This window comes from Gopherus flavomarginatus, chromosome 9, assembly GCF_025201925.1.
Source record: "Gopherus flavomarginatus isolate rGopFla2 chromosome 9, rGopFla2.mat.asm, whole genome shotgun sequence".
Lineage (NCBI taxonomy): Eukaryota > Metazoa > Chordata > Testudines > Testudinidae > Gopherus > Gopherus flavomarginatus.
In genome coordinates, this window is record NC_066625.1 from 73,848,790 (window position 1) to 73,860,931 (window position 12,142).

The window sequence follows — 12,142 nt, forward strand, 5'->3', positions numbered from 1 at the left end:
CATTGCTTGCTCTGTAGATCTCCCTAGCATAAATCTTTATAGAAAGAGAGTTTTAATGGAGTAGGATGGAGGGAAAACCACCAACACCACATTTTAGAGCTCTAGAATCTATTCTAGACTAGTCAGTTAAGTTTTTCAAGTGTGCGGGATCTCTCCATGAAGGGCTGGTAACATTTTTCTGAGCCAAAAATGAGAATTAGCACTTCAGGTTACTTAAAAAAAAAAAAAAGAAAATCAATTTGATTTTTTGGAGGCTAAACAGTAATGCAGAAAATGAAAGAGAGAGAGAGAGAGAGAGAGAGCAAACTGACTGAAGAGGCATAATGTACCTTATTGTTATGGCAGATGTCACCAGGTGGCACCATTACAAATAATCTTCCAAGTTCTTTTTCTTGATGTGCAAGCAACTGTTTATTCTTGAGAAATCAAGCTGTGTTGCTTTACATTTTGATTGTTCAAGGGACTTTGCTCCCAGGTTTGGTGTCTGATTACAGTTATTTCTTGAGGCAGAGTTGTCCCTGAGACCTGGGCACTGGCATTGAGTTGAGGCTGCTAAAAGAAAAGAATGCCTGGATGCTATTTGACCCACCTCTGTTCCAGGACTAATGGATGTAGTATAGATAAAACAAGTTTCACTTTTGATTATCCCCAGATTCCATGTAATTGATTTCTCCACCGTTGGGCTGCTGACCTGCAAGGCTACTGCTACTGCTCAACAGAGGGGCAACATAGGTGTCAAAACTGGACAGTGATGTCAGAAGGAAGAGCAACTGTATTAAGGAACATGGGATGGGAAGTTAATTAGATGGCAGGGTTTCAACACAGACTAGTTTTGTGCTTTTATCTTCTACTTTACTATTTTGCTTTTAATGCATTGCATAACACATGTTCTCCACTTTTCTCCCCCAAATTAAACTGTAAGAGGGGTGTTAAGGAAGAAACTAATCCACTTCCTCTGGTTAAAGGAAGGATCATAGTTACCTGCCCTGAGTACAGGGATTTATAGCATAGCAGGGGTGGGATGGGCTGAGCCAGTCAGCTCAGCTGCAGAGAATCAATTAATCCAGAGAGCCAGTGTTTTTCTCCCACTCTGGAACTTGTCTGATGCAAGTTTCATTTTAACCCTTTCCCCTGGACTTTGGCTGTACGAAGCTTGTTGTATTTGTGCTGGTGCTTAAAGATATTGGATATTCTTCACACTTGGATAATATACCCCAAAGGTGTAAAAATATCTTAATCTCCACCAAAGAGAGCACGTGGAGCGAAGGTAATCTCTTCAGGGCAGAGACTGTCTCTTACCACATGTTTGGAAGGGGACCTCTAGGCACTAATGTAGTACAGTTATGATGAATGGGTAACAATTGAAAAGGCTGGATTGTCTGGAGTATGCTCAGTGTGTTGGTGTATTAGCAGAAGGAAGATAACACGGTCTCTCTTGCAGATAGTTTTAGGCTGAGCAGTAGTAGAGGAAGTTTGCCTTTTGATTTAGGTGCCCTTGTGGGTATGTTTTTCCTGTTTGGTTTAGATATTGTTCCTCAATTTTATGTCTTTGGGCATTGTTACTATTTAGTCCTCAAACTCCAAAATGCTGTCCAGGTGCTTACAATGGATACTTGAGTAGCAAAGTGCACACATGTGAACCCAGCCATCCTAACCTAGGTGCCCAAGTTGAAAACTGGGCCAGTTATGGAAATAAAGTCCTCTCTTGTTTTACACTGTGCTGGTGGGGAGTGACCCAGTGGGGTGCACAAGACGTTTCTCTACATTGAGAGAGAGCATCACTGTATTGCATTGTCTGTTCTAGTCTCTCCTAGGCCAGTAGAATCTTCTGGAGCAGATGAGACTCTCAGTGTTTTTATAGAAAGAATCTGGTATATTCTGCTAACCCATTTCTAGCAGAACCCCGGTTCTATTGCACTCATTACTTCTCAAAAGTATCTTCATTTGGGACAATCTTTTCCTGCTTTGTCTCTGACAGAAAATGACTAGGACTGAATCTGATGGATAGGAAAAGCCTTTATGAAACTAACGATGGGTATTTACCGGACCCATTCATTATAAAGTGGTCTGTGGCTTATTGGTTAATAATGTTGGATATGTGGCTGGATGACATCATTTTCAAACTGACCTCTTTGTGAAAATACCAGTAACTCATCAGTGTGACAAATCCCATTGCCACAGTAGAACCAGCTCAGTCTGGTGAAGTAAGTAACCACTGTATAACAGGTAAACTGTTTCCCTGCTGTCCCAATATCTAGCAGTGATAGGGAGATGGATGGAAGCTGTTTAGGATTAAGGTAATTCTTTCTGGTGAGGAGAAGCAGCTGGAGGAACTTGCAGGAATCATGGCTGCTTTCTGTTGTGGGGATCTGTCTGTCTGTAAGTGGTTCATAATCTCAAGATTTTATTAAACTCCCTTCTACTCCTCCAGATTCCTGGATAGCAGCAGGGGCTAAAAAGCCATCTCTAGCTGGCCAAGTGGTTGCTTTTCTTTTCAGACGTGGTCCTTACTTACAATTAGCCACCTGCCACCTCAAAGATAAAGAATGAAGGGCAGAGGATTGCATGCCCTGGAGCTAACTTTGAAGGCCCCATGGTAGCTTCAGACAGTGCAGAAAGCACTGCTCCTGCCTTGAGTAAGCACCTTACACTTGTGCTCTGGACAAATTGCCAGTCTACTTCCAATTGCTAAATGAAACTCAGTGTACAGGTTAGTGTCTCTTTAAGAGGGATGTAGGTGCCTAGTGGGATTGTCAATGGGAGTTAAGCACAGAGGTGCCTTTGAAAATCCCACTAGTCACTTTCCTGCATCTTTAGATGCCTAGTTACCTTTTAAAGTCTAGTCCTAGTGTCTAAGTTATTTCAGAATTCACAATGCCCCAGAATGTCCCCATAATCCATAGGGATTGCTTCGGGTGAACTGAGCACTCACCTCTGTCACTTACTGTTGCGGAAAATATGCTATGAGGGGTATGAATCAGACAATCAGTCCCTGGTTACAGTTTCAGCTGAATGACTCAATATTTCTGAGGAGAATCAGTAACAAAATAAGATTCTCTTGCTATTGGGGTTAGTTGTATCAATTATGTCAGTTAAGTCAACGATGAGTGACAGTTTGCTGTTAATTAAATTCAGAAAGTGAATAGAATCTGTATAACAATTTGGCAAAGGGCTTGAGATCTGGGTTATGGCACTGCCTGAAGGAAGGAAGAAAATGTGTTCGTTTCCAGTTAAGGAGCTTTAGAGTTGAAGCTTTGGCTTGTGGCTTTGAATACAGTTAGGACATGTGAGTCAAACATGGTCTAGGGTTTTTCAAGGACTAAGGCAACAATGAGAAGCCTTCTAGGAATCCAGAAGGGAATTTGGAACACTGCAAGTAGCTGCCATCCATCTTACAAAAGAAATGCACTGAGAAAGCTAAACCATGGCATTGTACACTGTTCCAGGGAGCACAGGATTTAGACTTAGGCTGTGAGTTCTTTGCTTTAAACAAAGCAAAAAGACTTAAGAGGATTTCTAGCTATGGGTTGTAATGGTTGTATGTGGTAATTGGTAAAGTGCTGGGATGCAATTTAGAAGTGTAACCTACATTATTCTATATGGGCAAACCTAACCTTATTCTGTAAAATGACGATAAATAATAGAAAGTAAGGTTTGTTGTTTGGGAATTTCTCTTAAACAACTTCCCAGTAAGTGATTGGGTAGTTCAGGCAAACTTTAGGGGAAACAAACAGGCACTGCAGCAAAAGTTTAAGGTCAAGTTATAGGCCATGATTCCCATGGTCCTCCACCTTGCTGGATGTTAAATGCTATCGAATCAGAAGGCACAAAGCAGTGGAGAATCAAGCCCATAATGTTTCTTCTTGAGCCCACTACTTTGGGAGCACAACTATAAGCTACATCTCATTGTGTATATTCTTTCCTCCCATACCCATGCACAAAAATCATATTTTTCAGGCTATTTCAGATGGCAAGAAACCAAGTGGTTTCTGTGCGTGAGAGTACAAATTTCTTGCGCTGTCATGTTCTGCCTCTGAACTGAACCTCTGAATGATAGCTGGCCCACAGCAGCAGGGAAATGCCTCGATATTTAAAGGTGAAGATGCAGAATACCAACTCCTTTCACTTGCATAGCTGCATACACCACACTTGGAGCTATCTGCCCATGGTAGGTTTGGAATCTCCTGGTACAGAGTTATTACCCATCCCTGATGCCTTTGGGAACTAGTTCAGTTACTGCAGGGAAGAGAGGTGTGTTTATATACTCCCTTTTTTATTAATATTGGCGTTAGCTCTTCTTTGAAACTTAGGCGCCGCAAGCCTGGGAGGCGGGAGAAGTGAAGTGGCCACGGTATGCTCGGGGAGGAGGCGTAGCAGGGGTGAGCTGGGGCAGGGAGTTCCCCTGCGTGCCACCCCTCCCCCCCCCTTACTTGCTGCAGGAGGCCCTCCTCGTGCTCCCCTGTCCCAGCGTCCTCTGCCTAAATGCTGGTGGCGACCGGGGCGGCTGAAGATCTGGCCGTCACGATCGCTGCAGAAGAAAATGGCGTCCCCCAAATGCCAGCGCTTAGGTCACCTAAATGGTTGCACTGGCCCTGGACCTAAGCCAACTTTTGGCTTATGTCCAATGGGATCATCATCTCTAAAGTGGATGAAGCTGGGGTAGGGCAGAGAAAGATATGGTTTCATAATGGGAATGCTGACAAATGCTCAGGGACAGCAACACTAGAGGGCGCTGTGGTGATACCATTAACTTTCCCCAAAAATATCTGCGCTGATTTTGTTTTTGTCTTGCTCCTTTGACATTTTAATCTGATTAAATGAAAATGTCCAAATGTTACTTGGAACATCCACCCCCCATGGTGGTCTCTCCTCGTCTGGGTCACTACACTTCAGATGTGGTGAGTAAGAGACATCCTTGACTGCTGGAGAAGAGGTGGGAGCCTTTTCATGCCGGCTCTAAAAGTCATATTTCTTCAGATGGGCGCTGAAAATCACTGCTGTGGTGCACTGAGCTGTAGTCAGGCAGAGGTGTCCTGTAATTTAAGTTTCATGTAGGATGCTATAGTGATCTACCCATATAGGGCCAAATTCAGCTTTGACATGTACCTCGTGAACCCCACACTGGCTTGGGGTGTAAGTCAGCAAAGAATTTGTCCCCTAGGCCTTCAGCTTTATACACATGGCCAACAACCCGATTCATCAGGCCACTCTCCTCTTCTCTTTCAAAACCCTCCACAGGATTCATTCCTACCTTCATGTTTACAAGAAATTAATCTTGACATGCAATAGAGCTATATTATGACTGAGACTACAATGAGTGAAGGATTTACTGAGCTGTTTCCACTCCACCCCATCACATCACATTTCATGGGTCTATGTTTCTGTTAAGGAAAACGCAATTCTTACTCGCAGAACTGCAAAAGCAACTGACAGTAACCAAGAGTTTAGAGGAAATGTAGGATATATAAGAGAGAGAGAAGAAATTCCAGTTAATTAGGGCAGAATGCAGTGTAAATCCCCTTGGAGTTGAAATTCCCCATGATTCACAACTTATTTGTTTTGCCAACTGAAAGCTCAGTTAGATGGAACATCAACTGGTGCAGTTTTCAAAAGCAAATGTAGACTAAACAAGATCCCTCCTTTTTGTGCCAGTCTGCATTATGGCCCTGATTCAGCAAGGTGCTTAAAAAATTAACCATCTCAGCTGACAGGCTTTTATAAATGTATCAGGAGCAGGGTTTGGTCCTGCCTATGGTGCAATACTGAGCTATTTTAGAAGGAGCTGGGGTCTTGTAATCAGGTCTCCGGACACAGCTTGATTTCATAGTGAAGATGGGGGGTGCTTTAGTTATTCTGTACTTTGTTCAACAAGCAGAAATCTCATTAACAAATGTCTGTCAGTGCTCTGACAGACCTTCAATGCCTGATGTTCTTTTAAGCTAACAATCAATAACAAATCCTTAATATAACATTAAAAGCACCATCTATTGTCACTTAAAATGTCAATATTTGACTAGATACTACTTAGTGATAAGCATTAATCTATCACAGACTTTTCCCATCCCCTGGTCAGGAGATAACTGCAGGATCTCAGATGCCCCTCCAGTAACTGTTAGCAAATGTGGACTCCCTTCCCCGTCCTTTTTTAAAAATTCTAATGATTTGTAAAATAGAAACAAACTTGGAATAAAAATAATTCATGCAGACACAGATAGCTTATCATGTAGAGCTGAAAGGGGATGTTTGACTTTTCAGTGGTGACTCTTGTACCATGCTATATGAGGGCGTATATGCCAGTCTCAAAGACCAAATACTACACTCCCCACCAGCACGTGCTCAGCTGCATAACTCTAACTGAATTCTGCAAGATAGTTTGCAAAATATTCCGGGGAGGTACCCTGTCCTCTTTATTTGTTCTCCAAAGCACACTTCTGGTCATAGCTCAATGTTTTTCTTTTAACTGAAAAGAGTGAATGATGGAGAATTCTAAAACTCTGATTTAGATATGCCAGGATGTCATCTGATGCAGTTGTTCCTCTGTTTGAAATTTTTCTTAAGGTATTCTCTGATATACTCAGAAAATGGAGGAGGAAAGAGAGAGAGAGAGACCTCTCTTCAGACCGAACCATCAGGAAGAGGTAACCCACTGGCAGTTCCATCTCAAACCTACAGGAAGCGAGGGCAAGTTGGCCAGAGAGGGCGAGAGAGAGACCATGTGACGTGCAACTCTTCTCCTCAGACCCAAAAGAAGGTGAATTCAAGAGGCGGTAGACACTTTGCAGAACAAACACCTTCTCATCTCCTGCCCTGCTCTTCCCCCAGACCCTTGCCACAAGAGTAGACCAGGGTGGCACATTAAGGTGACTAATCTAAAAAGTCCAGCTTAGACTCTATGACAATTTAATATATGAAGTTTGATACAGATACATATGGATGGTTTTTTGTGAGCAACCATTTGCTTGTAACACGAACCTGTGCCTTCTTCATTGTCTTTTTTTTTTTACCTCCATCTGGGACTGAAATTCCAAGGGTTGTTAACACAGAACAGCCAGTGCTGACCAATGAGCGGTTCTTACTATTGAAAGACTTTGCCTTGGCAGTACAATGGGTATGCTAAAGACAGGGCCGGATCTAGGTTTTTTGCCGCCCCAAGCAAAAAAAAATTTAGCTGCCCCCTCCCTAGCCATGGGGGCTCTCCCCCCCACACACCCCCATGCTGCCCCAGCTCTGGGGTCCCCCCCTTCCCTCCCACCAGTGCCCCCTCACCCACACACCCACTGCCACCCCAGCCCTGGGCTCTGCCCCCTCCACCTGCACCCCATGCTGCCACAGCCCTGGGTCACTGGTAACTTGCTCCCAGGGCGGGTCATTCAGCAGGAATTTTGGATGTGAACATAACACAGACAGGATTGGCTCCCATATGGTTACAGAACTGCACTAAAATGGAACAATTTTCAGCTTGTGTGATTTGGAGGCTATCTGGATGCATATTGTAAGACTGTCCTCCATAAATGAGGAAAAGCTGAGGTGCCTTTATTATTCTTTTGTTCCACTCTTTTTGTTTCTATGGGGAATTTGCCAATGCAATATTACTGTCTTCCTTTCAAACAAATAAAACTTAAAGGCAATGGCTGTTGAAAATAGCAATTCTAGTCCTAAAAACTGCTGGGAAGCATTTCTCGCTCAATTTTATCCTACTTTTTCTACTGCAAATTACAGTGGATCAGTATATTTGATTTGGGAGAAATGAAGTAACAGCTGCCCAAATTGAGCTTAAGCACTCTTGAATTTTGAGGTGTTCAAATCTGGAAGGCAGGTGCCAGATTCCCTTTCTGAATATTAGCTAAATCTGGAAAGGAAAAGTCAATTTCTGCTTCCATGGCTCAGAAGTAGAAATCCTCCTACATGCCTGGTACTGTATCTAAAGCTGCCCAGGTCCAGCAGAGCCTCTCATCCCTTACTTTTCATTTTAAATTCTAGTGGGATCCACATACCTCCCTCGCTAGGCTTCAGATAGAGAGGGGCACTGTACATTTAGTCCACCCAATTCCTTCTTTGGGGGGTTGCAAGGTGAGGTTACACCAGTATCCCTAATCCAGTCTGGGGATGTCTTATGAAGGGGATATCTGGGCCGAAGCCTTCTACTCCTTGGGCACACTTGTTCCTCATTCACAGTGCCACCCTACTCTAGCAGTGAGCTCTCCATTCACAGCAAGCTGCAGCATGAGGTTCCAACTACCATACTCCCTCCCCCTCCCTTTCCTGTTGATCGTGGCCAAGGGAATGCTGGGAAATGTAGTTCTTTCCCTGCTCCAGGGCTGGCTCTATAGGCAGGGAGCTAACCAAGGAACTACAGCTCCCAGGGCCCCCTGCTGGTTCTCAGCTCCCAGGCTGGTTCTCTGCTCCCAGGCTGCCGCCCCTGCAAATGGGCTGCCCCAAGCACCTGCTTGCTTTGCTGGTGCCTAGAGCCTCCCCTGGCTAAAGAGTGCAGCCAAAGCTGCAAGAAATCAGTTTTTCCAGCCTGGATTCCTGGTGGGTGGAAACCACACAATAGGTCACCTGATGTGCTGGGGTAGGGGGGAAGGCTTTGAGGCTGACCAGGAGGGTCAGACAACATAGGTGACTGGAAGGTATAAAAGAATAAGACCTTCCCTTAGTAGCTAGCCCTCCTACCAAAGCAATGAGACCAGATGGGGTCGGAGGGAGGAAGGAAGAGAGGAGGCTCCTGGGACCCTGAAAAGACACTGATCAAATCCCAACTTGAAAGCTGAGGCAGGGTTTTTGCACGCAGTTATTTTTGCATGGATCTGTAACTCTCTTGTGGTTTGTTTGTGAGTAAAGTATGTTTTGGTGTAGATATGCTTAAACCGGAGTATCTCTGCAGGGAGCTCTGTTCAACCACTGGGTTCAGTACTGGTCCTCAGGCCCGGAGCCCCATTCCCTAGAAATGGTACCAGACAGAGAGTCTGCAACTTGGGAGTGGGCCTGGGAGGCCAGAAACTGGGAGAGTGCCTGAACACTACTCAGACTCAGTGGGCTTAGAAGATTGCAGGCTCCAGGGTTTGGATCTAAACACAGCCGCTAGTGAGTGCCCAGCAAGGGGAGTTTGACTAGGATCTGACTTTTTAAAAAGAAGAAGAAAAAGAAAAGAGGAGGTTGGAGAACACCCTGAGGTGCCTTTGAAAATCCCAGCTGTAGTTTAGAGGCTGGTGATCCTTTTGAGGGGGTGGGGGGAGAAGGAGAGGGGATTACTTCACTCCTAGTGCTGTTATAACCATTGCAAACTTTGTGGCTCAGGAGAGGGGCCTAGGCAGTCCGAAGGTTCAGGAGTTGTGTTGGGGGTTCATTTGCATGAGCTTGTCTTCTTGCTTTGCTGATCTGCCATTCACTGCTGCAGTGGACTCTTCTTTGTCCCTGTGGTAGGCTGGCCTTGCACCAGATGACTTACCCAATGACTAATAAGTATCTAACTGCCCAGGGTTTGGTTTATATGGTTCCTGACCTACTGGGCATACCTTAAAAGGACAGTGAAATATAGCTTATTGTCCCTCCAATTTGAGCAAAGATGAGAGTGAAGGTCTCAATTGCAAGACCTGGCATTTTTCTGCAGAGAACAGCCTGTTAAAATGACACATCAGCACTACACACACACCGAGTGACTTTTCTGAAGGCCCAAAATGTCATAATGCTTCCAATGCCTTCCTTCCAAACCTGTTTATAAAGCACGATTCATCAGAGGAGATCAAAGTGCTTCAGAATGATGGGAAAATATTATCCTCATTTTACAAAAGGGGAAATTGAGGCACAAAAGGTTAAGGGGCAGATTTTTAAAGGCACTTAGTTAAGAGACTTGCCCAAGTTCGCCCAGGAAGTCTGTGCCTCTACCAGGAAAATAATCCAGATTGTCTGGGTCCCAGCCTTATGCCTTAAATCACAAAACCATCCTTCCTCCTCTCAAAATATGGTAAATGGACACTGGGCATGAAGGACCAGGTAGCCTGGAATACAATGATTGTCTGTCAGTTTTCAAAATTATACAACATATTTTCATTGTAAAGCTAAATAGCTAATTGCACTGTGCTGTTTACAAATATCAGCATATTCCAGTTACCACGCTGTGCCTTTTTACCCAAAGACAAGTATGGTACAGCACAAAATCTGATTTCTTTTCTAAACAAGAAAAAATTGATTAATGCCAAAGCCAACAAAATGCTTTAGAAATCAAGGCTGGTGGCACAGCAAATACTTAAACCCTACAGACATAGTGATTTCTGCTGGAGCTTAATATTTATCCCTTGAGTTCAGCTTGCAACACTTTTGTAATCAATAAACAGGTTTACATTAGGTATCAGGAGACAGTGTGTTCCTGCTGCAGCTTATCTTGGGAGGGGGGGGAAAAATCAGATCTTGGTTAGTGTTGACTAATGGCATTAAAGTTATAGCTGGATGCAGACTAACCTGTTCTGATACACGTGTGTACTTACGGTAACAGCTTGCTCCCATAAGGTGAGGGCCTCTTAGATAAGCAGGGAATCTGATGAGGACCTGGAATTAAAGGCCAGGGGTCCAAATCTCATGCATGTGTCTATTTAGTGGGCTGATCTTGCTCTTCTACTATCGTGTGTTGCAGGAGCGTTCTCCTTGGTCTGGAGTGCTGTTAATGTCGTTGACCAGCCAGCCCTGCACGGCACTGGGGAAGCTTGAAGCAATTTCTTCCCTCTCAGCCTTGAAGCTCGATGTTCGTCCCTGAGTTAGCTCTGATCTAGTTACCTTGAGTAGCAATAGGCGTGAAGCTGCAGCAGTGTATGCGACACACCGGCTAGCCACTCGACTATGTACCCTGGTGGGGTTGTACAGCCTGTGCTGCTGCAGATTCCTTGCTATTGTTATTCCAGCTAGTTAGATCAAAGGTAGCTTCGGTCTGTCTATGTGTGCTGCAATCACACCGCTGATTGCAGTGCAGACATACTTTGAAACCCCTGTACAGAGTAAGGTCGCCCTTGTGATAGTGCACAGTTCCCATCAGGGCACTGTACCAACCCCAAATCATTTTAATGGAAACATAGTCCTGTGAAGTCTTGCTGATTATGGTGGTGGATGGTGAGATTGGGGTTAAATTCCAGTGACGTGACTGCCTGTCTAAAAAGATGTTTAGAAATTCATCACTGGAAAGAATTTGAAAAGTCAAACGCAAAGCAAAATAAGAATCATTTGCCCCCTTCTCTGTTCCTTTGGAATGGATAATGACAGCTTCAGAAAAATGCAGGAGGTTTTCTGCTTGGTTTTTTTTTTTTTTAGATTAGAAATCAAATCCCTCTCTGCACTTCTAGTGCCCCTTCCAACTGAGGCTCTGCAAGTGCTTTCCAATGCCCCATGAGGTGAAATATTACCATTCACAATCTACAGAATGGGAACTGTACCCCCAAAGAGAGACCGATTTGCCCAAGGTAACACAGGAAGCTTGAGGCAGAGCTGGGAATGGAATCAGTCTCCTGATTGCCAGTCCTGCGCCTTGCCACAAGGAGGTGTCCTTCCATGCTGACTATTTTTTGTTTTGTTTTTCTGGAGGACTTTGGCAATCTTGGAGGATCTGGAATGTGTCACTGCAGCAAGAGGTAGAAGCAGCTGGGACTAAGGTCTCAATCTGCAGATTTATAGCACATGGCAGGCCCTTCAAAGACTGCCTCAATCCTCCAGAAAAAGAAAATTTGGATCTAATATTCAGTACTGGCATCTACAGTGAGGTGGGGAAGCATTGTCATCCCTGTTCTACAGATGGGGAAAAAAATGACACCCAGAGTGTAATGTGACTTGCCCGTGGTCCTCCAGGAAGTCTGTAACAAAGCCAAAAATAAAGCCTCCGGCTCCTAAACTAGTCCTCTAATAAACTATATCAAGTCCTTCCTGCATTTCTGCACAATTGAAAATAGATTTCTAGTATTCAGTTGAAATGTTGCCAGATTTTCAAAGTGGGTGCCTAGTGTCTTTGCCTGCCCATAGTGAAGTATGGAGTTCATGCTGCGGCAGTATGTTGCACAGTTTAATTATGTGGTGTTTGGCAAAAATGTTTCCTTTTTATTGGTTTATAATTAAAAGGTGGCAAATCCAAAATCAGTACAAGGAAATAGACTTTTTTTAACGT